The 26,677-nt window shown below is 44.1% G+C and overlaps 1 non-coding gene across 1 annotated transcript; it reads right to left on the reverse strand.

Annotated features, from left to right (window-relative positions):
• Positions 1-12,591: 12,591 nt before the first annotated feature.
• Positions 12,592-12,673, reverse strand: trnas-uga (transfer RNA serine (anticodon UGA)). Its single transcript has one exon. It is a non-coding gene; the product is annotated as a tRNA-Ser (tRNA).
• Between the last annotated feature and the right edge of the window lie 14,004 nt (positions 12,674-26,677).

Below are 26,677 nucleotides of genomic sequence, written 5' to 3' on the forward strand. Positions count from 1 at the left end.
CTACCTTGCAGCATCGTATTTACCCTTCCCCCAATTGAAAAACCTACCCTGTTGCATGCACCTATCTCTCTCCATAACCAAGGTGAAAGTCACATTATTGTGGTCACCATCACCAAAATGCTCACCAATAACAAGCCCATCACTTGTACCGGTTCGTTACCGAGTACCAAATCCAATATGGCCTCCCCTCTGGTCGGACAATGTACATACTGAGTTAGAAAAGCTTCCTGGACACACTGCACAAACACCACCCCGTCCAATCTACTTCATTTAAAGAGCTTCTAATCAATATTTGGGAAGTTGAAATCACCCATGACTACTACCCGGTGGCTTCTGTACTTTTCCATAATCTGTTTCCCAATCTGTTTCTCCACATCTCTGCTGCTATTGGGGGGCCTATAGTAAACGTCCAACAAGGTGACTGCACCTTTCCTATTTCTGACTTCAGCCCATACTACCTCCAAAGGCAGATCCCCCTCGAACTGCCTTTCTGCAGCCATTATACCATTTCTAATTAGCAACGCCAAACCCCCTCCTTTTTTTACCACCCTCCCTAATCTCAGTGTAATCTTGGATACACTGAGCTGCCAATTTCTAGAGCGACCTGCAGGAAATACTTTCACATATTCAGTCGGCTCGAAGAGAAAGAAATTCCTCCACATCTTTCTTAAATAGTTTACTCTGAGATTATGTTCTCTGGTCGTCGATTCTCAGACAAGGCGAATCATTCTCTCCGAAGTTATCCTATCATGTCCCTTATAATCTAATGTATCTCAGTAAAGTATTGTTACATTATTCTACACTCCAATGAGTACAGGGGCAATATTCTCATTTCTAAACTGAGATTCCACTACATCGGTGCACCAACCAAAGTGTTCAAAGACACAGAACGCGAATGGCCATTTGTTATTGGTCTGACAGAGACGGCTTAATGTCTCATGGGTCCTGAACAACAATTAACTGATTCAGAATGTGCTGATGGAACGGAACGGAGCTCTCCCTCAACGTTTTGCAATTGTTCTTGTTGTGTGCTCATGTAAGTTTATGTAATGAACGGTTTATTGCTAGTAACGAGGGTGGGGGTGGGGAAGGACTCTGAGGTTTCAGTGTGCGACAAACGTGATCTGATCGAACGGGTAAGTCAAATATTCCTAGAACATGGGAGAGCTGATCGGTCCAGGATCACTCCCATCTTCTGTTTCAGAATCAACAAATGAAATTGCTGGAAAGTCTCAGCAGGTCCGGTCGCATCTTGAAAATGAAAACCGAATGAGATTTCGGGACTGGTGACACTTCTTTTTCCATCTCCATGTCCCTCTGCCTATCTACAAACTGCCTTTTTATTGAATTATGTCCTGATTTCAAACTTTATATCCAGCTTCACATTTATTGCTTCCTCTCCAAACATTTTCCCAGTATCTAAAATCGTATCATGCTTGTTCTATCTCTTGCTTTGCCCAGGACTTCCAACTGAACAAATAACTCTGTTTCTATTTCCTTAGATACCAGATGGCCAGAGATTGGAAGACATAGGAGGACGGTTAGCGCTTTCAGAATATCTAGTCTGCTCCGCCATTCGATCTTGGATAATATCGTTCTTAACCCCATTCTCCAGTCCTCTCACTGAACACTTAATCCCCGGTTTTAGGATACAGTCTTTTTCCCAGAGGGGGTCCTAATCCGTCCCAAAACCCTCCACATGTGTTGGCAGCTGTTACACCGTGTCTACGTCTCATCAATCTCAGTTTCAGTGATTCTAGGGAAACACCAACTGTTCTGAGCAGCTCGATCGGGTCTCTGGCCCCACCGTGTTCCTGTGGGGGAGCAGTCATCATCTTCATCTCCTATGGAAAGGATCGGCTCTTACAAAAAAAAACTGACAGAAAGAAAGATAGGCTTGTGTGTCAAGATATGTGGAGGTAATTGCTTTCTGACTTGGTCTGTAAACCTTACTCTGTATATCCCCGCACATTCTAGCTGTTGTGGTGAAAGGGAATACAAGTCCAATTAATTGCCATCTATGCTTTTATTCGATATGTATTCTTCCTTGTTCTGAATATGCAGGGATGTTTCCAGCACTGATGGTCACCATTTCTAAGAGTGCATGCCGCGAGCCCTGATATTTTCTGGAGAGTAGCAGTATCAGTTTGTGCGAAAGTGGCCCAGTACAAAGCTTAGAAGAAACATTGTTGTTCCATCTTTCCGGACGACAGTCTTTCATATCATGTTCGATGGGGCTTTATTGCATACTCATCAGCAAGCCTGGTTTTGAATTTACTCGCTCAATACTACTGTAGCGGTGGAAAGAATATAATTCCGAATACCTGCTGCGTGAATTTCATTCTCAAAGTTCTATTCGCAGTGGTCCTTCATATGTGGCGATTTTTATATCTCTGCTGGCCATCCTGTTTAAGAGTGCAGTTACATATGTTCCTCTGTCTTGGCGCTGCAGGGAAAATTGTCTGCGCCTTTTCAGCCAATATTTCCTGGATATTTCTACATGGTATTCTTTATTTTTACGATCATGTCCACTTTAAGGATACAGTTACCGGGCACTTATCCTTTCTGTAACAACAGGACGGCATTTGCTTTACATGCGAAGGTGTCCCGGATCAGTAACAAGGAGAGCATTCATTTCCTTCTATCACAGGGAACACTAGATTCATGATGTTAGTCTCTGTCAAATGCATCCGAAAATGTGCTCTGAAAGCTTCATTTTAACGCTGTCTGGCGTTTCTCAACGTGTGTCAACCAAAACCAGAAATCCTCGATCACAGTTTGGAGCAGTTCACATATTCGAGTTTCGAAGCAGCAGACACGGATACAGTTCAGTCAGAATGAAAAGATTTACAGGCACAGATAAACTATCGACTCATATTCTCATACTGTTACTAATATTACCGTGTGGCCTGAAGTCTAAGCCATGTTGTAACTTAAAATGTGGAAATCACAGGCAGGCTGCCGAATGACAGCATGTATTTTGTTTTCTTGTTCTCACAGAGTTCCAGGAAAATATGACAGCGAGGGAAAAGAATGCAAGTCAAGTGCAGCTCTGGTGAAACACCTTCTGTCTGATTCAGTCATCAATAAGAAACGTGAATGTGACTAAAGCGGGAAACCTTTTCACAGCTCGAACAAAGAGCAATCACGAATAGTGACCACCTCTTTAACATCTCAGATCGCCTTTGACCTTCCCTGAATATGTATAAGAACTAATCTTTGCACATCTCAAAGTGAGAACTGTTTGATTTACCGACAATAAGTGAGTCACATGTCCTTGATTCCTACATACGTTTCTAACTCAGCTTGCAGCCAGGTGGCAGTTGCTCATCGCTCTGCTGGATAATGCACTATTATGGAGAAATAACATGAAAGTTGGAACTCTTATTGGCTGTGGGTTTCGAATAATCTTGCGACGTGTTCTGCCATTCTCGGATTCCAGTGCTAAACCAGTTTTTCAGTTCATCTGAGGGTCGGGCAGGAGCAGAATTCATCATCTCCAGTGATCACTTTATCTGAGGGGAGAAAATGAGCAAAGTTTCACACAGCGAGTAATCGGAATTGCATTCCGTTTCAGCATGGCAGCAGATATGGGCTAGCAAATTCAAAGCCAGATTTGCTGATGAGAACAACAAGCACGACCTCTCAGATAGAGAAATTCCTTCCCACCGCTTATTCTGCAGAACTGGGACAGTTGCTGTGAGTATGCTGCAGGGTATCATCAGGTACATGCTCTTGGGTTTCCGGTTTTGGCCTGTGTGCTCGCGTGGCTGAGCAAGCTGAGACTCTGCTTTCAGATTCCACTTCTTAAGAAGGCTTGTGTTTGTATCCCTGCGCGGCCACGTGTGCTAATGGATGAAGCTGGCAACGGTTTGCAGGGATGAGCTTTGTTAAAGTTGAACAGGAAAAAAAAGCAGTCATTTCTTCTAACCCGGCTGTGGTGTGGCACAGCAGAAAACAACCAACATGTCAGTGCCCATGTTTTCCCCTTCTGCTGTAGTTGTCACGTTCCCCTCCAGCTCGAAAGGCCACCAGCATAATATGCGACTCAAAAACAGGCTGCGCCAAACTTTCATATTCCAGACAATTTGCATTTTTCACAGTTTCTCTGAAAGTGAATGGAGATATTTATTTCCCTGTTGATGTGAACTTCGGTTCTACATTGAATCTGCTCGCGGTTTTCTGTTGCTGTTGCGAAAAGGAGGGAAATTGCGATAGGAAACTTGGTTACTTTTCCCTAATTTCCTTAATTTCTGTCCTGATGAGAGAGGCTGGTGATTGGCCCTCTCGATCCGGTGGAGACATCAGCCCAATTGTTAACCTCATCTAATCAAGACTGTAATTGATAATCTTCACTGTTTTTATGGTTCATTGTTAGTCAGTTCTGATTCATGTTACTTGAGCACTTTCCTGGAAGTATTGGTGCTCTAAGGCGCCAGTACTTTGAAAGCATCATTTGGAATTGCCTCGCTGCAATTTGTGTGAGCAGCTCATGAGCCAGACGACTCGCTCTGCCTCACAGACAGCATTCATGAGTCCGTGTGTCGGAAAATATGTTCTCTTTGTCAGTTCTGCTTCTGTTCATGAGTTGTCAGTTTTTGGTTTCGCTGGAGACACACACACAGACAAAGACCCACACGCACACATATATTTTGTGTGGTGAATCTTTTTGGTACTTTCAGAGTTACATTGCACTTTGCTCAGAAACCACATACATTCATGAAGAACTCTGAGCTCAAAAACTGCATGAGATTATGTAAAACTCTGTTATCTCACTTTTTGGATTGGAATCAATCTAAACATCAGGTCATAGACAGAGAACACAAGGGGCTTACACCTTCAACATATTGTCTAGCTATTACGATTGTTAACAGCTAACCAGAGAATGCAACTTTTTTAAAAAAAGGGTTTTGTGATTTACACAGTGAATACAGTGATAGTTTCACTTCTTTCAACAGATGAAAGGCTTAACAGACAAACAATTCTTCAATGTATAATCTCAGTTACATCACTTTGCAAATATTTGCTATAAAGTCTGTGTTACGATCGAGCCCTCCACAAACACCTGATGAAGGAGCATCGGTCCGAAAGCTCGTGTGCTTCCAATTAAACCTGTTGGACTATAACCTGATGTTGTGTGATTTTTGACTTGGTACACCCCAGTCCAATACCGGCATCTCAGAGTCACAACCTATTCCCGACAGCTTGCAAGTGTTCCCTTAGAAACTGTAGCTTTTGGAAACGTATTACTGGAACAAAGTCATTGCTCCATGTTGTGGGATGCACCGTCAATCCCTAATTACTCGAGAGATTGAGATTTTGCGTTACTCCACAGAACCCTGGATGCCCTCAGTAGCGGGGTACAGGCATGATGCCATGAGGCAAGGATTTAGACATAGTGACATTGAAGAAACAGCGAAACATTTTCAACTGGGAAACGCGAGAACCTTGGAGGGGTAATTGTGGTGATAGCTTTCGCTTGTATTTGCTGCCATTGTCCTTCCAGACAGATGCTGATCGATCACTGAATTGTTCTGGCAGGATCCGTGTGTGTGTTCTGGGTGCAACCAGGATTTAGTTTTCCTTCGGATAATTCACAAGAAGAGAATTAAATCTTCATTTCCTGACTGGGAATGAAAGCCTGTTCTGGGCAATGGAAACTCAGACCCGAATGCAGGGATATCCATTGATACTGCAGTAGCCTTTGGGACCTGAACAAACTCTAGTGCCTGCTCTTCACGTCATAATCGTCTTCGTCAGCAGTGTTTCTCTCTCCAAGTTTCCAAGTCGGTTCATATTACCACTCTTGGTTTCAGTGTGAAGAAGGCAATGCTGTGATAATCTGCTGTTGTTCAGCAGATATATTGCAGCAAGTTAAGTAAAGACTGATGCTAACACGAGCTCGTTTTGAGCTGCGCTGATGTGTTGGCAGCAAGAAAGGCACCGTTCAACTCGCCTCATTCAGGATGACGGGCCCGAAATGCCCAGTGGGTTCTCGCTGAATTAGTTCAGGCTCTGGAAGGTAAAAAACTTCAAGTGTGAAAGTACAGTGAAAGGAAATGTTTCACAGAGTGGGGCATTCCAAGTGAAACAGTGACGGTGATTATGTTCGCTGATTTTTCACGTTGTGAATGCTGTTTCCCTGATGTGGACGTTTCCATTACCTATATACAAACTGTCACAGTCAGACCTGGTCTTTGGATCAGTGACGGAATTGGTAACACGCCTGACGTCGAATTCAGGGATTGTCGGTTCCCATGTAAAATCACAAGGATACAGCGTGCTAGTCCATTCCTGTTGTCTGTCAGGAACGGAAGGGTTTGGGTTTTCGAATTTACAGTTTCTTTCGTTCAATTCGAATTCTAGCTCAGATCAACGTCTCTCATTGTCTGTAGAACTGGCTTTGGTTTAACCAAAAGCTGCCTTTTGGAGGTTGAAGTTGTTAGTTGGAGCGGACATCTGAAGTGAAGCACAAGGAGCTGGTCAAATCCTGAGAACTCTGCCACTCTCGTGGAATGTGTCTGTGTGTCTCTTTCTGTGGGAGACACGACGTGGGTAATAACACAGTGTGACTATGTCAAACTTCAATCCCATTGTTGTGTCATCTAAGATTAAAGCGAGAACCTCACTGCTATTTGCACTGGAAACATCAGAACACATAAGGTTATGGACCAAAGCTGGAAACTGGGAATAGAATAGATGAATGTCTTTAAACCAGACTGCACCATGGGCCAAATGGGATTTTCCATTCTGCAAAACTTGAAGACGAGTAGAAACCAATCTGGAGTGAAACTGATCGGAAATGAAATGGAAAATCCATTTCATTGAGAATAAGTTCAAGAGCGTCTGTCTTCATTCCATGTAATCTCGTAGTTAGGATTTGGAACTCTAACCGCAATAGTGTTGGTTCTATTCTCGGACAGGGAATGCACGTTTTATTGTGCAAATATATCGTGGTACCAGTATTTCTTACACTGGTCCGAACCTGGTAATGCTTGGTTTTGTGCCAGGTTATCAAAAACCAAAAGCTGCAGGTTTTGGAAATATGAACTAAAAACGAGAATTGATAGAGAAACCCGCTACACCTGGCAACATCTGTGGAGAGAAACAGGTTTATTTTCTTAAGATGGACCGGAAACAGGTTAGTTATAGTTTTCTAGATTATACTGTTGGGAAAATGATAATCTTACCTGTCGAACCAGGATATTTATCAAAATTACTCTTGAGCTTACAAACATCGAATCCAAAATCTTAAAAGGACCTAATCAGCTGTCATGCTACTTTCATTTTCCTGAGCTGGTGGAAGGCTATGTTTTAATGGCTACATTTCCTTTTAGTTTCCGTTATTTAGCAGTCACGCCGAATGGAGAATTGTTTCTTACAGTGTCTGTCTCCATATGTGTCTTTGTTTTTTCTATATTTGTCTCTGTATCCGCCTTGGCCTTTTTCACATTCTCCGACTCTCTGGCTGTCCATATCCCTCATTTCCCATTTCTGCTCTTGAAAAGCCTAATATTCAGAGACAGTTTGAGATTCGAACTGCTGAGAGGCTTTCTGACGCCTGGCTGGAGTCGGTCGAAGGAGTCTCACATTCTCTGGATAATGCGTCTGTCACTTCGACCTGATGCAAGGAGACATTTCTTCCTCAAAATCTAAAGACTCTTTCGAAGTTAAAGTTGAATTCCTTATCTAACAGAAAAAGAAAGTAATTACATGACAGCTGAAGAAGAACAACGATGCATTTACTGTTGGTGTACAACGAATAAATGGTGACAGCAGAGAACGAGGGTGATCATGTCGTGGTGTCAGTGCCATTACCACAACATTTCCCGGGAATGCTGCAGTGTCTCCTGCTTCACCACTTAATTTCTACAAAACTGGGAATGAAGGAATGAGAATAAAATGATGAGAAGCAGAAGTGCTTGTGGAACTGCGGGAAGAATCTCCAGGTTAAAATAGTAGTTAAAAAGAGCAACCTACACTACTGGATTTAAACCAGGAAAATGAAGCCGGAACGCGAAATCAGAATGTACAGCAATTCAAACAGGACACTGAGTTCCTCGATCAGCAACACAATACTTGCGAGAAATAACGAGCTTTCAATACAATGAGCAGGCACCAGTGTGATGGGAGCTGCTTTCACCAGCTAAGCCATGGCGCCACGTTAAGAGCCAGATTTCTCGTCCATATGTGCAATGCCTGAACCAGTTGATCACAGGAATTCGAAAACGCGTTTTTTGTATTAATGTTGCTCAGTTTGAATGGCAATCAAACTCTGCTTGTGCAAAAATAGACATTTCAATGCTGAGCATGCCCCATTAAAAAGGCACAGAAAAAGACAGTATCCTCTTGCATTGGCATCCAACAGATATTTCCGTCGTTTAAACTGACAGAATAAAGAGGATGTACTCATCTCCTCTCGCGTCCCATTAACCACGTTAATACACACGCAGGGATTTTCAAACCAAGATGAACAGGCTCATTGTTGAGAATTGACAGCAGTGGTGTCTGAGTCATTGCGAACAGTGAGCAATAAATGCTGAACCAATAGCACTGACACGGAGCCTTGCACCATCAGATCGACACTCACATCTTGTGTTATGTCTCCTAGGCATCAGTGCATTTGACTTTAATTATTCTACCCTGCACTCTCCTCAATTTATTCCCGACCGCTTGCAGTGTCGAATTAGAACATGCAATTATTACAAATGCATTTCTGGGACACAGTTGTCTATCAATGATATAAGATTCAATGCCCATCCCTAATTATCCCAAAGATATAGGGAACGAGTTACTTTTGTGAACTCCTCAAATCCTTAATATGGAGGTACCGACAAGAAACCGCTAGAGATGGAGTTCCTGGATTGCAGAAAGCAGACCGACCCCAAACTGCTAACGTAAACCACCCAGGGAAGAGCAGAAGGACCCCACTCTGTCAATGTAACTCAACCAGGGGACAGAAGTCTGACATCACGCGATCAATGTAACTCAACGATGAATTTATGGCCGGACCGCACTCTGGTAATATAACTCACCTAGGGAAGAGTAGACTGACACCACTCTGTCAATGCTAGTCATCCAGGGAAGAGCAGACTGACCCAACACTTTATATGTAACTCACCCAGCCAGTGGCAGACTGACACCACTCAGTCAGCAAAATTTACCCAAGAAAGAGCAGACTGACGCCAGTCTGTCAACGTAACTCACTCAGAGAAGAGCAGGCTGTACCCATTCTGTCTCTGTCACTCATCCAGGAAAGAGCAGGCTGATCTGATTCTGTCAATGAAACACAAGCAGGGAGATGAGCCTGACCCCACTCTGTCAAAGTAACTCACTCAGAGAAGAGAAGACTTATTCCATTCTGTCTATGTGAATCATCCAGCGAAGACAGTAATGAAACCATACTTGCTGTTAAACTCAGAAAGAGAAGAGCAGACTGTCACGATTCTGAGAAAGTAACATGCCCGTGGAGGAGCAGACTGACACCACTCTCTTAACATAGCTCACGCAGGGAAGAATAGACTGAGTCACTCTGTGATATTACCCACTGAGAAAGGAGCAGACTGACCCCATTCTGTTAATATGACTCTCCCAGGGAAGACCAGATGCAGCCCAATCTGTCAATGAGACTCAACCAGGGAAGAGCACTCTGACCTCACGCGATCACTTTAACACAATGAGGAAATTGCAGACTGACTGCATTCTGTCAATGCAACTCACCCAAGGAAGAGCAGACGGATCCCACACTGTCCAAATAACTCACTCCGTGAAAAGCAGACTGACGCCACTCTCTCCACGTAACTCGAACAGGAAAGAGTAGACTGTTGCCACTCTGTCAATGTAACTCACTAAGGGAAGAGCAAATGACGCCACTCAGTCAGTGTTACTCACCGAGGGAAGGGCAGACTGACCCCACACTCTCAGTGTAACTCAGCAGACTGATCCCACACGGTCAATATCAGTCATTCACTGAAGAGCAGTCTGATCCCACTCTATAAATGTAATTCACTCAGGGAAGAGCAGACTGATCCCATCTGTCTATGGTACTCACCCAATGAATGAACACTAACCCCACTCTACCAATGTAACTCGCCAGAGAAGAGCAAACGGAAGCCAGACTGTCAACATAAATTATCGAGGGAAGAGAATACTGACCCCGCTCTTTCTGTTTCACTCAGTCAGGGAAGAGCAGACTGTTACCACTCTGTGAAAGAAATTCGCCCAGGGAAGGGCAGACTGACCCTACTGTATCTGCGTGACTGACACAGGTAAGAGCAACTAATCCAACTCTGTCAATGTCTGCCCCTCAGGGAAGAATACCCTGACCCCTCTCTGTCCAAGTCGCTCACCCAGAAAACAGCAGACTAACCCCACTCTGTCTATTTAAGTTCACAAAAATCCTCTGAAGTACGTCCTATCCAGACACTCTCCACATCACTGTCTCTGTAACCGTGTGCGTTCAATGGCGAATCCAAATAACCTGCAATGTTTAGAATGTGGCACCAAACCAGAGCTACCACACAGAAATTGGGCGAATGTACAAACTTCCATCAGGTAGTCACCTAAGCCTGGAATGGAAACCAAACCCGACAGTAGTGGTGATTATAAAATGGCAGAACAGAAACCTAGAAAAAGGAATTGCGTCCCTGTGTGTTGCAACGATTCTGAGTATTAATTAAGCGTCCCTTTCTGTAGTTAATTTCCATTTTCATCACTGCCAACCTTCTTCAAAGCAAAGCACGCACTTGCTTTTTTCAGACTTCCGATATCCCGCTTTCATCCCGCTTTTTACCTAATCCTATTTCTGACTTTACAAACTACGTCATAACAGGTTGTCATCTGCAGAATGAGCTTTGTTCCGTTCTCCACTGATATTGAGAGTAGTAATACAGCGTATTCGAGAAGGAATTGCTGCGTTTGCGGGTGGTGTATTCGCGGCATTATGGCTTCTTTTTATCGTTTTCGGTCTACTATTTCGAGTTCATTGCGCAGACTTCTGAAGAAGACTTTTTGGAGTCGAAATGGTAACTGTGTTTTCTCTCGGAAGACAGAAGTAGCTTTATTTCTGTTCTCTTATAAATTGATCTTCTTCTGATCTTTGCATGTGAAATAGGGTGCATTACTCTTGCTCGGTTTTAGTTTCAAAATCAAGAGAAACATGAAGGAGACAATATCAAAGAACACAAAGTACTGAGTTGTTAAGATAATTTTTGCAGCAATGGTGGACATGAAGGTCAAATTAAGACAACGGTTCAAGAACATTTAGTCTGGAATTGGTATGTGACTTGAGTTCCAAATATATGTTTCCGTTCTTCCAGTACACCTTTTTGTCTCCCAGAAAACATTGATTGTTTTCTGTATTTAATTTGTTTCACGATATCTGTCTTCTGGTCGACCAGGGACAACTTGAATTTGCGTCTGCATTGAATAAGATTTCGCTCTTTCTTTCGAGAAGCAAACCTGTGCATTATGTAACATTTATCATGCTGATGGCTAAGATGTTCAAAATGAATGACTGTTTATGGATCGTGAGCAAGAATGAAGTGATCCACTTGCGAACAGATGTCACCACGCTCTATTCCGACATCGGGCCTGAACGGTCTATAGGCAGAGTCTGCAGAAAGGAAATGTCTAAGTGAACTAGTCCTTTGTTCAGTTTGATTTGATAGTGCTGTTTTGGTGCAGAAATGTGTCAACATCTCTGACGTTAGAGTCAAAATTTAAGTCACATCTACTCCATGGAGTGTCTTCTCATACCGGAACATGCTGACATGAAAACATCTAAATCTGATAGCAAAAATTTTTTCATTAAACTGGGAGTATGTTTAACTAAGCAATTCAGACAGCCAAAATGAATAATTGGCATTTGGTTCTTCAAGCTGAGCTCTTCACACCAACTGCTCCAACGAAGGTCGTGGATAAGATCCCCATCGATTATTTTGGTCAATTTTAGTCTCAGCAACAACCAATTGTTCTGAACAATGGTACCCCACAAGCAGAGGGCTAAGTCTGATTTTCATCGTTAATTTTCAAATTCAGTTCTTAATGCACAGTTTCTTACGAATGTGGACAGCAGAAGACCGTTAACATTCTATTTCTAATATTTCCAGAAAATTCTACTCCGCTGATATCGCCTTGCCTTATCACACCTCAAGCCAGGAACCTGGATCAGTCGAGATCCTTTCCACACATGGAGTTGCTTTTTCTAATTCATTGACTGCTGATATACTAGATTATTGGCTTTGAGAGTCAGTTGTAAATTAGGTTGAGCTTTCTCAGCTTGACTTTCAATTGATTTTTAAAAGAATCATCATCTGCAGGTAATGTATTGCATTGCTTCTTGTTTTGCTTAATTCCAAACCCCCGCTCCCGAACATCCAAATTTCACGATAGTTCGACAAATGTTTTGAAACTGATTCATGTTGGAAGTTGGTGGCTTTTTGTGTCTCGACATATAATTTATTTTATTAGACGTCTTGAAATTACTTCGGATTCTTTACAGTTAAAAAATTTAGTTTCGATTGAATGCAAAGCTCAAGCTCCACGAAATCCAAATTCTGCAAAGGAATTAATAACTTTTGAAAAATTCAACGCTGTGAACAGGACTCGAACCTGTGCAGGAAGACCCCATTGGATTTCAAATCCAACGCCTTAACCACTCTGCCATCACAGCTCCGACCTAATTGCCAATTTTCATAGTAAAAGAACTGAATTAATGAAATACGTAATTTGAAGAACAAATTGTCAAGACCCAAAGATTTCGCCAAATCCTTTGCTGGGACTCAGACGAACGTTACCTTTGCAGATTGACAGGCTTTCATCGCAAACTAGATTCTGACACAGCTGAAGTTGTGGGAATGATTCTTCATCGAATTTTAGAGTCACGGATGTACACCACATGAAGAGAGGATCATTGTCTCACTGCGTCCGATCGACTTTGACTCAATTGCTCATCATCTGGTGCCAAAGTTGTTTTTTAACATTCATCAAAATATGGTATTAGAAATACTGATGCTAAGTCCTTAAACACTAGCTATATTCGTAAAATCAAAATCGGAATTAGAAAGAATGCAGAACCAATTTTCAGGAATGGATCCAGCAACTCATCCGTAAGTTCGGACAACAGGTAATGAACTTGTGAGTACAAGAGAGGAAGATTGACCGAAGATTTGGAACTTGAAATCGTCTTGACGGAATTATTTGCAAGGTTTTTGCGGTTGTTCTAGAGTCAACAAGTCCTTGAACAATACAACACGGAAAGTGGCCCTTCTTTCCAACTTGCCCATGGTGGACAGTTGTCCTATATTAATAGGTCCAATTTGCCAACATTTGGCCCACATCCCTCTAAACCTTGTTACTCATATTTCCATCCAGATGCCATTAAATGTTACAGTTGTACCAGTCTCCAACAATTTCTCTGGCAGCTCATTCTGGACACGACTGAAAAAGTTGCCCCTGACGTCCCTTTTAAATCCTTACCCACTAATTTTAAAACGATATTTTCTAAATTTTGACTTACTCACCAGCAGGAAAACACCTTGACGAGTAAACCTATCCATGTCCCTCATGATTTAATAATTAGCAAGGATTTGACTTTATCATAATTGTCAGGAGGGAGATGTGTGGAGATTATTTATCGAAGGTTTGAAGTAGAAAGTCTGATGTGCAGATTTTTAGAATTGCATCTTGGAAAAGTTTTTACTGAGTCATTGAAGTCTAGTAGCAGTTGTAGAAGTCTGTTGTGAAAGCTGCAGAAGGATTTCAGGGCACGAGAACGAAGCATTATTTCCAATGTATTGTGGCTCAGTTCGACCGCACTTGGACTACAGTATGAGGAATTATAATCCTCAATTTAGGAAAGATACTAATGCCATATGAGGAATACCACGAATGGTGATTAGCCTTGATATCATGGATGAACGCTAGTCCTGTGAATTGAAATTGGGCAAATCCGGTCTTTTTTTTAACAGTTTCAAAACAAGAGAGGCAATTTCGTTGAGAGTTGCAAAATATTTGAAGAGATAAACAGGGTGGTGCAATTAAATTTTGTTCCCTCATTGGTGAATCTAGAAGCAGGAGAGGACAATTTTAAAATGAAGCATTGTGATTTATGACCAGGATGAGAACTATTGATTTTTGTCTTAGCCTTGAGAAGTCTCGCTATTCAGCACTACAGTGAGCCTTGGATATTTGGTCTTTGAATGCATCACGATCAGCCTGACCCGCCGACACTTACTGCATCACTATAGACCTGACCCCTCACACTTACCCCCTTAATATCAGCGTGAACCCCTCAAACTTACTGCATCACTATCCATCTGGTGCCCTCACATTTACTGCGCCACTTTCACTTGGAGACCCTCATTTTGACTGGGTCATTATTAGTCTGATTGCCAAACACTTACTTTGTCCTCTCAGTCACGCCCTTACACTTCCTATATTACTATTACCCTGACTCCTTACACTTACCGTGTCACTACAACACTGCTTCCTCAAACTTACTATGTCACTATCACCTTGACCCTCTCACATTTACTGCACCACAATCACACTGACCACCTCACACCTACTGCTTCACTATGAGCTTCAACACTCACACTGACAGCGTCACTAACAGCCTGACCCCTCATACTTACTGAGTTGGTATCTCTCTGATCCCCTCAGAATTACTGCATCACAATCACTCTGACCCCTCATACTTAATGCGTCACTATCCCTCTGGCACCCTCATACTTCCTGCATCACTCACACCCTGACACATGCGCACCTACTGCATCCCTATCAGCCAAACCCCACTCACTAATGGCGTCACTCTCCCTCTAACTTGCTCACACTTAATATATCCCCATCACCTTGACACTCTCTCACTTAGTGCATCAATATCAGCCTGACCCCCTCACACTTACTGCATCACTACGAGCCTAATCCCTTCAAATGTACTGTGTCACTATCAGACTGACCCACTCATACTTACAGCATCACTATCACCTTGACACACCAAACTTAGTGAGTCCAGATCATACTGAACCTTTCACTCTTCTTGCGTCACCTTCAGCCAGACCCTGCACACTCCTCATACTTGCTGCATTACTATAACTCTATCCCACCCACACCGTGTGTCACTATCACCCTGACAACTCATACTCACTGCACCACTACTATCCTGACTCCATCACAATTAGTATATCATTATTAGCCTGACCTCTTACACTTACTGTGTCACTCTCAGCCTGTCCCCTCACATTTCCTGTGTTACTCTCAATCTGACACCCTCAATATGTCTGCGTCACTGTCACCCCGAACACGTCACACGTACTGCATGGGTGTCTACCTGAAACCTCACGCTTATTGCCTCACTATCATCCTGAGCGGCTCGCACTTACTGCATCACTAGCACACCAACACTCTTACCTTTACTGCGTCACTATCGGCCTGACACCTCACATGTACTGCATCACTATTAGCCTGACCCGCTCACACGTTTTGCGTCACTACTACCCTGACCCCCTCACAATTGCTGTGTCGCCATTAGCCTGAGCCCCTCACTATCACGCTGATCAAGCTCACAATTACAGCATCACTATCAACCTGACCCCCTCACACTTTCTCTGTCATTATCACCCTGACCCTTTCACACGTAATGCATGACTGTCACACTGAGACACTCACATTTTCTGCGTCGTTATCAGTCGGACCCGCCAGCACACAGCATCACTATCAACCTGGCCCCTCACACTTGCATGCCTCAATATCAGTGTGAACCCCTCACACTTACTGCATCACTCTCCATCTGCCATCCTCACACTTATTGCACCAGTTTCACCTTGACATCCTCATTTTTACTGCATCACTATCAGCCTGACAGCCACACACATATTGCGTCACTATCAGTGATGCCCTCACACTTCCTATGTTAATATCACGCTCACTCCTAAAACCTACTGCATCACTATCAGCCTGACTCCATCACACTTTTTGTGTCAGTACCAGACTCACGCCTCACGCTTATCATGTTGCTAAAACTCTGCCCCATCACACTGACTGCGTCAATATCACCCTGACCCACTCACACTTTTTGTATCAGTTTCAGTCTGACGCCTCGCATTTACTGTATAACTAAAACTCTCCCCCTCACACTGACTGTGTAACTCTCAGCCTGACCCCTTCATACTTACTGCGTCAATATCAGTCTGACCCCTCAGACTTACTGCGTCACTATCACCCTGACCCACTCACACAGTCTTTGCCAATTTCACCTTGACGGCCTTATTTTTATTGCGGCCCCATCAGCCTAACAGCCACACATTATTGCGTCACTTTCAGTCACGCCCTCACACTTCCCATGTTATTATCACCCTGAATCCTTACACTTATTGTGTCATTATCAGGCTGACCCCTCACACTTACTGTGTCACTATCAGCCTGACTCCATCACATTTATTGTGTCAGTATCAGACTGACGCCTCACACTTATCTTGTCACTAAAACACTGCCCCATCACATTGACTGTGTCACTATCAGCCTGACCCCCTCACACTTACTGCTTCACAATCGCAATGCCCCTCTCTCACTTATGACGTCATTTAAACCCTGACACCCCACACTTGCTGTGGCACTATCACACTGAGGGCCGTACACTTAGTGTCACTGTCATCCTGACCCCTTCCACTTACTGCATCATTATCACACTGGTACCTCACACCCACTGTGTCACTGTCATCCTGACCCCTTACACTTACTGCGTCACTATCACACTGGTATCTCACACCCACTGTGTCACTATCATCCTGAGCCACTTACACCTATTACGTCACTATCACTTTGACCCCAACACACTAACTGCATCAATATCAGCCTGACCATTTCACACATACTGCGCCACTACCAGGTTGACTCCCTCACATATGCTACGTCACTATCAGGCTTACCCACTCATGCTTACTGCGTCACTATCACCCTGACTCCCCACTCTTACTGCGTCAAGGTCATTGTGCCCCCATACACTTACAGCGTAACTATCATTCTGACAACGTCACACTTACTGCGTCAAGATCAGCCTGGTCCCTCAAACTTAATGTGTCACTATCAGCTTCAACACTCACATTTACTGCGTCACTTCTAGCACTACCCCTGCACACTTACTACATCCCTAACCGCCTTTCCCACTCACATTTACTTCATCACTATCAGCCTGAGACACTCACACTTACAGCTTTACGACAACCTGGCCCTGAGAGTGCATCTACATCACTGTGACCCTGACCCCTTACCCATACTGAGTCAATATAAGCCTGGCCCCCAAATGTTCTGCATCACTATCGCACTGACATCTCACACTCACTGCGTCACTATCACCTGCCCCCTCACAATTACTGCATCACTACAACTTGAGCCCCTGAAAGCATCTGCGTAACTGTCACCCTGACCCCATCACACTTGCCATGTCACCATCACAATGACACATTCAACAGTCTGCTTCACTGTCATCCTGACACCTCACACTCACTGGATAACTACCATCCTCCCCCTCATACTGACCTGTCACTATCATCCAAAGCTGCTCACACTTATTGTGTTCCTATCACTCTGGTCCCAACACACTTACTGCATCACTATCAGCCTGACACTCGCACACTTCCCGCATCACTATCAGCCTGACACCTCACAATTTCACCGTGTCTTTCAGTCTGACTCCTCACATTTCCTGCATCACTATCACCCTGTCACTGAACATTTACTGGCCAGTATTAGCCTGACGCCCTCAACATACTGCATCAATATCAGCCTGAACACTCACCCTTACTCTGTCACCATCACGCTGACCCCCTCACACTCATTGCATCACTATCACCCTGTACCCTCTCACTTCCTGCATTAGGATCACTCTGACTCACTGACACTTGTTGCATCACTATGAGCCTGACCTCTCACACATACTGTGACACTATCAGCCTGACCCCCTCACACTTACTGCTTCACTATCAGACTGACCCCTCACACTTACCGCATCACTAACAGCCTGACACCTCACACTTTCTGCGTCACTATTCCCCTAGCACTTCACTTTTATTGGCCACTATCTGCCTGACGCTCTCAACTTACTGTGTCACTACCAGCCTGAACGCACACACTTACTCCCTCACTATCAACCTTACTGTCTCACACGCACTGCGTCAGTCTCTGCCTGACCCCATCACACTTACTACGTCACTTTCACCCTGTCCCCTCCCACTTTATGCGTCAGGATCAACATGACACAGTAACACTTACTGCATCACTATCAGCCTGATCTCCTTCCAATTACTGCGTCACTATCAGCCTGACCACTCACTCTTACTGCGTCACTGTCACACGGACCCCTCACACGAAGTGCGTCACTATTGGTCTGATCCCTCAGACTTACTGCATCACTTTCACTCTGACCCCCCTCTCTGCGTAACTATCGCCCTGATCCACTCACACAATCTGCGACATTATCACGCTGACACCTCACCCTCATTGTGTCACTATCATCCTCACTCCATCAGTCACTGTCAGCCTGATCCCGTGTCATGGAAAATTATCATTTTTTGTGAAATCTATGAAAGCATGGTTGAAACAAAGAAGTATGGACCTAACTTTGCAAAAAGACAGAAAAAATGTAAAGTTCAACCTAATTTTCAGCTGACTCTCAAGGCCAAGAATCTATTATATCAGCAGTCAATGAATTAGAAAAAAAACAACCCCATGTGTGGAAAGGAACTCGACTGATCCAGGTTCCTGCCTTGAGGTGTGATAAGGCAAGGCAATATATAGTATAAAGGGAATATGTGAAAACCGTCAGGCTCCATTTTATGAGGCGTCTTGCAAATGTGTCGGGTCCATTCTACAAATGTCAAAAATAAACTTTTTCTTTGTTCTTGGTAGCATTTGCATCGAGTCGATTGAAATTCCACGGCAGTAAACTCGGGGGCTCGTCTGGGACCCTGCGACTGGGTAATATTTTGAAGATTCCCAGGAGGTATACGCGCCACTGCCTTGAAGGTCTTTCACTTCATCTTGAGCGCTGAATTGGCCACTTTGAGTGAGAGGACTGGGGATAAGTGGATCGCTCCAGAGTTGCGTTCCGAATTGAATCGGGTCAGGGTAAGAGTTGTTGCTAAAGTAATCCGACATAGAGACTTGTTCGAAGAGAGTAGACGAACCAGGAAGAGGGACCAGTGAACTCTCGCGCAGTATTCGAGTAAAACTCAAGGGAAAGGATTGCCGTCTCTAGAGAGTTGAAGTGACAGCAAGACTAACGGTGGTTTGAGACTTGGAGTCAACATGGGCAGCGTTGGAGTCGCCAAAGCCGTACCGGTTACTTGGGTTCTTGGTTTGTGAAAACCAAGGCAATGAGGCGGTAGTGCCCAATGAGGGGGGACCTCCGGAGGTAAAAGCAAGTTATATTGGCAAAGAGAAGATTATGATATCCTGAGAGAAGAGAGAGAGAGAGAGAGATTGACAGACAGAGAGACAGCTGCTCGTTGGATGCTGCCTGAACTGCTGTGCTCTTCCAGCACCACTAATCCAGTATTTGGTTTTCAGCATCTGCAGTCATTGTTTTTACCCAGACAGAGAGACAGATAGAGAGAGATGAACACTTTTCCAATATCGATGAAAATCGGCTCCAGCAAGAGCGAACAAAAAGAGGGTCGACAGACAACTCAGAATGGTCAAGAAAAAATACAATATATGCTAAATAATTATGGCCCAGTTTCTGTAAGGCAGTTAAAAATGTAATCAAGGAATGTGTTTTTTTTGGAGGAACGAAGTTTTAGTAATATTCAGTTGCAAATGCTGAGGTCACCGTTGGAGGAGAGAGAGAAAGAGAAACGGAAGGGTAAAATAGAACCTGTGAATTGGAGTGCTTATCACATGTTGAAGGCTGAGCCTGATCTCAGGGAAAGAAAATCTCGAAATAAAGATAGATCAAGTACACGTACAAACACCAGCACACATGCACACACACACGGAAAACAACCTAATGAAGCTGGACAGTGTCTTAAGACTGGATCAGATCCTGACCTTAATGGGTGCCCTCGAAGAGCTACAGCCCCCCTACGAGATCCACTTCACGAAGATTCCAAGTCAACGGTCGCCGCCTCAGGGTCTGCTGATTCACCAATAGCATGTCGTACCCACAATCAATTGAAGCAAGAATCCCGAAAGAAGTCGAGACAATGTCCCAGTACCTTTAGCGCCTCACGAAAGTCGATTACGTCTATTGTGGCCTGATACCACCCAAGGACATAACGACAGCAGAGATCACACCGTATGAGGCACACCTGAGGAGCAGCTTCATCAATGGAATCAAGTACGAAACAACAAAATAGGTAATAATATACGTCTATTAACTGGGACACGGGAAAGTTGAATTTGATAGAGCAATACGTGATACATGCTGAAAAACTACTGGCTCAAGTGAACCATAACCGGAAATTAAAGATGGAACAGCAATCACATGAACCTCAGCTTATTATGATGCAAATGGTCGTTCAGCCATTGGAGGGAGGGGCTGCGGGAAAAGAGAGAGGCACAGGTGGAGTTCGCAAAAGAGGAAGGGATCGCGAAAGTGCACTTGCAGAGATAGATCTGGCTGGTGCTTTGTTTGCGAGCAATGGACCACTGGTCAAGACAGTGCCCGCACAGACAGCCTCAATCGGTCCTGGAGGCTGGACAGCATGGTGACTGACAGGGGACGACTGAGGTTGAGGTGGGCAGGCCACAAGGTACAGGTAAACCTCTTTCCTTTATACTTGGCAACGAAGAATCCCTAATGCTAATCACTTCTACTAACCTAACGGGCACTGAGATGTATCCCCACTATATATTGAACATTGAGATTGTGAAGTGTGGACAATATGTTCAATATAACAATGATGCGTATATGTCGATGCCTACCTCTATGTTATATGTGGAAGGTACACCAGTTACCTTTTTGGTAGATACATGGCCAGCATATTCACTCCTCAAATCAAGACAGTTCAGAGAGTTGACGCCAATAAAGATGAGTGGAATGTTCCTGAACTAAATGGAGGCATCAGGCATCGTGATATGAGAGAGTTTTACCGCACCCATATTGTGTGAAATCAGTAATGTGTATCCATTCTAATTCTCAATTTTGTTAGCGGAATTCTGTCCTTTACATTTGATGGCTTAGGATCGCATTATGAGACAGGGGTTGTATTTGCTCAGTACTCCGACTGGCTTACAGGTAATTCAAAGGGAAGATTCACAAGTGTAAACTGTAAAATACAACCCACCACCCCTGGTGTATGTCTATGAGTGGCTATTAAGCCAGAGAGCAATGAGTTCAGTGAGCAATTCACTCGCCCTGGAAGCAGGTAACCATGTTAATCCTATTAACACCGATTTTTTTTTGCGGGAATATGCTGTACTGCACAGCACACATACACCACGATAGCCCTGAGGAACCATAAGAGAAGCATTGGTTCAGGAGATTGGTTAAACCAGGTCAGTTGTTATTGTGCGAATTTTATTGAAGAGATGACAGATGTGCAGTCAGTGTGAACTTATGTAAAGTACCTGCGATGGTAAGTAAACTCTATATTTTTGATGTGGAAGGCTATGCTCCTCGCGTGTCACTGGCGAAGGTGTCCAGTGACTGGTGGCAGGATTTGGGGACAAGGGTACTAAAGGCATAAAGAACGAAATGTTGGGTGTTCTGGGACGATGTGGGTATGTGGTTCAATGCAGATGTGTCGACATATAGGAAGAAATTACTTTGTCTAACTCAGGCAATAGAACAGTCGAGGTAACCCCCTCTAGCCCTGAAGAGCCTAGAAGGCTAGCCTGGCGTTTCACTAAGATAAACTTCTCAGACCCAAGATTAATAACATTCCCTACTGAATTATGGGTAAAAGGCAAACATGATGTGGGTCATATACGAGGTTGTGAACCAATACGAGTAACCCCGAAGTCGGAATATCGTCTTTGCAGAGCACAATACCCGTTAAAACCCGAGGCCATGGACGTAGTTACTCCAGTCTTTCAGTCCTTTCCAAAGGCTAGAGAGTTAATCCCCTGTGTAAACTCACCGCTGAGAACTCCCATTTTTCTGATCAAAAAGGCAAAAATTCCAAGTGAACCAGAGGAATGCAGGTTTGTTCAAGACCTGCAGGCAGTCAATAACAGTGTTGTCCCGCGCGCATCAAATGTTCCCAAACCCTATACTGTATTAGTTCAATTTCCACCGGACAGTAAATGGTTCCCTGCTGTGGATTTAGCAAATACATTCTTTAGTGCAATGGTGCATCCAGATAGTTAATTCTGGTTCGCGTTTTCATTCAAAGGCAAATCTTATGAGTTCACACGACTTTGTCAATGTTACTGTGAGTCACCCACCATATATAATGAGGTTCTACGCAGGAGTCTGGAGACTCTTGTTTTAACCCCTAGGTCTGCTATTCTGCAATCTGTAGACGATTGCTTAATAGTAGCACCGAAAGAGGAACAATGCGAGAAGGATTCCCTTGCATTGCACGAGGGAAGGGCACAAAGCCAGTCTCGCAAAGCTTTGATTTAGGCAACAACAGGTGAAGTTCTCCGGTCACTTAATATCTGAACAAGGGAAGACCATTGGTCAATACAGAGTGCAAGTAATTCAGCAAATTCCAAGGCCTCACATGAGGAAACAATTGCAATCCTTTTTGCGCATACGCTCCTACTGAAGAACGTTTATCCCACATTACACTAATCTTGAGGTGCACCGAAGTGACATGGCCCATGGAAAAGGGTAGCAGAACCAAGGTCCTTTGCAATGGATCCCAGCGGCCGATTTGAATTGAAAAAGACGCTTCAAAGTACACCTACACTGGGGATTCCGAATTCAAACAAGCCTTCTGTCAAATGGTAGATGAAAAACGTGGCTGCATGACATCTGTGTTGTTGCAGGATCATGGGGGAAAATTCAGGCTGGCAGCTTATTTTTCGCCTAAGCTAGACCTCGTAGCGGCAGGATTGCGTAAATGCCTGCGAGCTGTGATTGCTATATAATCGGCTATGGCGACTTAACCAAACTGATCGCACATGCAGTATCTTTACTGCTTTCCGAGCAAAAGACAGCTCATACGTCGGCAGCACGTTGACTCAGATATGATACTGTGTTCTTGGAGATGCCTAACATTGCAATAAAACAATGTAACGTTCTTAATGCTGCTAGCCCTCTCACTGGAGAAGGAGACGGAGACCCACATGATTGTATCGCTGTAATTAATGAAATGTGCTGCCTCGACAAGACTTGCAGAATTCACCATTTCATAATCCAAATATGGCGTTTTTTTCTGGATGGGTCAGCATTCAGCAAGGTGTTAGGCCAGAATTGTATTGGGTATGCTGTAGTAACTACCCAAGAGATATTCAAAGCGGGATCACTCCCTTCTCAACTGTCAGCGCAAGCAGCAGAGCTGGTTGCATTGACTGAGTCATGTAAATTGGCCAAGGTAAAGACAGCGAATATTTAACAGATCGCAGATACGCATTCGTAGTTGCACATGAATTTGGAATCCTGTGGAAATACAGGGACTTCTTGACCTTCACCGGAAAGCCCATCACACATCGTGATCAGATTTCTGACCACTTGGAAGCGGTCCTATTGCCTAAATCAATCGCTGTGTGTAAATATGATGCCTACACGAAAAATACCGATTCCGTTTCTCAAGGAAATGCAAGGGCAGACTCAGCGGGAAGGACGGCAGCCCAGCAGCCGGTAAATGATCAGTTTGACATGGGAATGACAAAAACCCTTACTACAACAGCAGACGAATGGGAGTCACAGTCGAAGTCCAGGCTTGAAGACAAGTTTGAGTGGTAAAAAGCAGTGTGCAGTTTGAGGTAAGATGTATGTTGTGGCCCCAATGTTAAACCTTTTCTACCACGATCATTATTTCCATTCTATGCCAAACTGACACACGGTAAGGAACATGCGTCAAAAGAGGGGAGATATGACAGCATTTCAGCACAGTGGTACACTGAGGGATTTACTCATTATTTCCAGAAATATTCTGAACGGTGTGTTATCTGTGCCACAATAATGTGGGGAGGGGAGTACAGATGAGTCATGTAGCACTTCCAAAACCACAAAAAACAATTTGAACATTTACAACTGGACTTTACCGAACTAACACCCTGCGAAGGAAAAAGGTATTGTCTGGTAATAGGTGATATGTTTTCCAAATGGGTGCAAGCGTTCCCCACCGCAAAACAGAATGCCAGTGCCATAACCAAAGCTTTCCTAACTGAAATAATTCCGAGATGGAGCATCCCTGAGAGGCTTAGTAGTCCCAAGGTTTGTGAAGGTTTATAGCTCTGGTTGAGGTTTAGGGTGTAGGTTTGCTCGCTGAGCTGTAGGTTTGATATCCAGACGTTTCCTTACCTGGCTAGGTAACATCATCAGTGGCGATCTCCAAGTGAAGTGAAGATGTTGTCTCCTGCTTTCTATTTATATGTTTGTTATGGATGGGGTTCCTGGGGTTTGTGGTGATATCATTTCCTATTCGTTTTCTGAGGGGTTGACAGATGGTAAATCGATCTATGTGTTTGTTTATGGCGTTGTGATTGGAGTGCGACGCCTCTCGGAATTCTCTGGTGTTTCTGCATATACAGCAAACCGACAAACATTGATGACATACTAAACTACACCAGCAACCGTCCCGACACGCAAAAAGGAAGCTGTATTAGGACACGATTCCAATGAACCACCACACATTTCAGCACAGACGAACTTCGGAAAACAGAGGAGAACCACCTATAAAACGTATTCAAGAAGAACGGATACTTAAAATATACAGTCCACAGATTCCTCAGGAACAAACCACGACAAGTAGACCTAACACAGCCAGAAACCCTATCGACCTTTCCATACATCAATGAAGTCTCAGAAGTGGCAGCCAGACTATTAAGACCCCTCGGAATTCCACCAACAGTCTAAACAAAACTAACTAATTTAAAAGACCCAGTACAACCCATGGACAAAACCAACGTAATATACAAAATTCCATGCAAGGACTGCCACAAACACTACGTAGGACAGACAGAAAGAAAGTTAGCCACCAGGATACAGAACACCAGCTAGCCACAAAAAGTCACGACCCTCTCTCCCTCGTAGCCCTTCACGCGGATGAAATTTAAACACCATTTTGACTAGGACAACACATCTATCCTGGGACAGGCTAAGCAAAGACATGCCAGAGAATTCCTTGAGGCCTAGCACTCCAACCACAACGCCATGAAAAAAGATATATATCTAGATAGCATCGATCAACCCCTCAGAAAACGAACAGGAAATGGCATCACCACAAACCCCAGGAACCCCATCCTAGACAAACATATATCTAGAAAGCAGGAGACAACAGCTTCTCTTCACTTGGCGTTCGTCACTGATGATGTTACCGAGAACATACAACATAGAAAAATACAGGGCAGTACAGGCCCTTTGGCCCTCGATGTTGCGCCGATCCAAGCCCACGTAACCTACACTAGTTCACTAACCTCCATGTGCCAGGTAATGAAACATCTAGATATCAAACCTACAGCTCAGCGAGCAAACCTACACTCTAGGCTTAGTAGTGACAGTGGGACACCATTTGTCCATAATGCCCTACAGCAGATTAGTGAGCATTTGGGAATGAACATGAGATAACACTGTGCCTTCCACCAAACGAGCGGTAGGGCAGCGGAAAGAGAAAATTCTACCTGAAAAATATATTGAGAAAATGCTGTGAGGATCTAGGGATGACATGGACAAAGGCACTTCCAATTGTGCTAATGTGTATAGGATCTAGGAAGAGAGGGAGAGCTAACCTTAGCCCGTTTGAAATTTTGTTTGGTAGGCGGCCAAACACAGGAATTGTCCCGAGACGTAAGGGAAGCCAGATAACAGGCCACTGTGAGGATGAGATGTTGTGTTACTGCATGAAACTCTCTACACTTCTGTCCCAAATACAGAATCAACTGAAGACAGCACTACCCCAATCAGCAGAAGGGAAGATGTACGATCTATAACCTGGAGCCTGAATAGTGGCGAAAGACTTCAGGAGGGAAAACAGGAAGGCGAAGAGGTGGCTGGGACCGTTTCAAGTCCGCCTTACAGCACAGCTCGTTGTTAAGGTCGCCGGAACAGCCACGTGGATACACGCCCGCCATTACAAACTTGCAGCTGGGACTGAGGAGACATCGCACAACACCAAAGCCAATTTAGAGCAAGTATTTATTCGAAGACTTAAGCAAATGTGGGGCTGCCCCAGTTCACACTGTTGGCAAGCGCCCTGGTAGGACTATTCATAAGGCCAGGGGCGTCTGGGATGCAGCAGCTGACGGTAATCTTAACTGATAGGACGAAGTGGATCTTTACATGCGACCCATAGCCGTTCAGTAACAAGGACGACTATAAATTGGATAATTAAGATTTATGCAGGGATCCATGCCGCGCCGGTGACTGGCATTTAGTAGTAGCCACCACGGCAAAAGGGGCACCTGACATGGGAAATAGATATTCTATGATCAAAGTAAGACTGAGAAGAGCAATGAGGGAGTCTCGTGGTGTGGAATAGATAGATCCTTCTCCGACATCTTTTGACAGGTGTATGTAGTGGTGCAACCGCCCCATCCCCGCCCTCCGAGATGCAGTGCAGAATGT

This window comes from Chiloscyllium punctatum, chromosome 12 (assembly GCF_047496795.1).
Source record: "Chiloscyllium punctatum isolate Juve2018m chromosome 12, sChiPun1.3, whole genome shotgun sequence".
In the NCBI taxonomy this organism is placed as follows: Eukaryota; Metazoa; Chordata; class Chondrichthyes; order Orectolobiformes; family Hemiscylliidae; genus Chiloscyllium; species Chiloscyllium punctatum.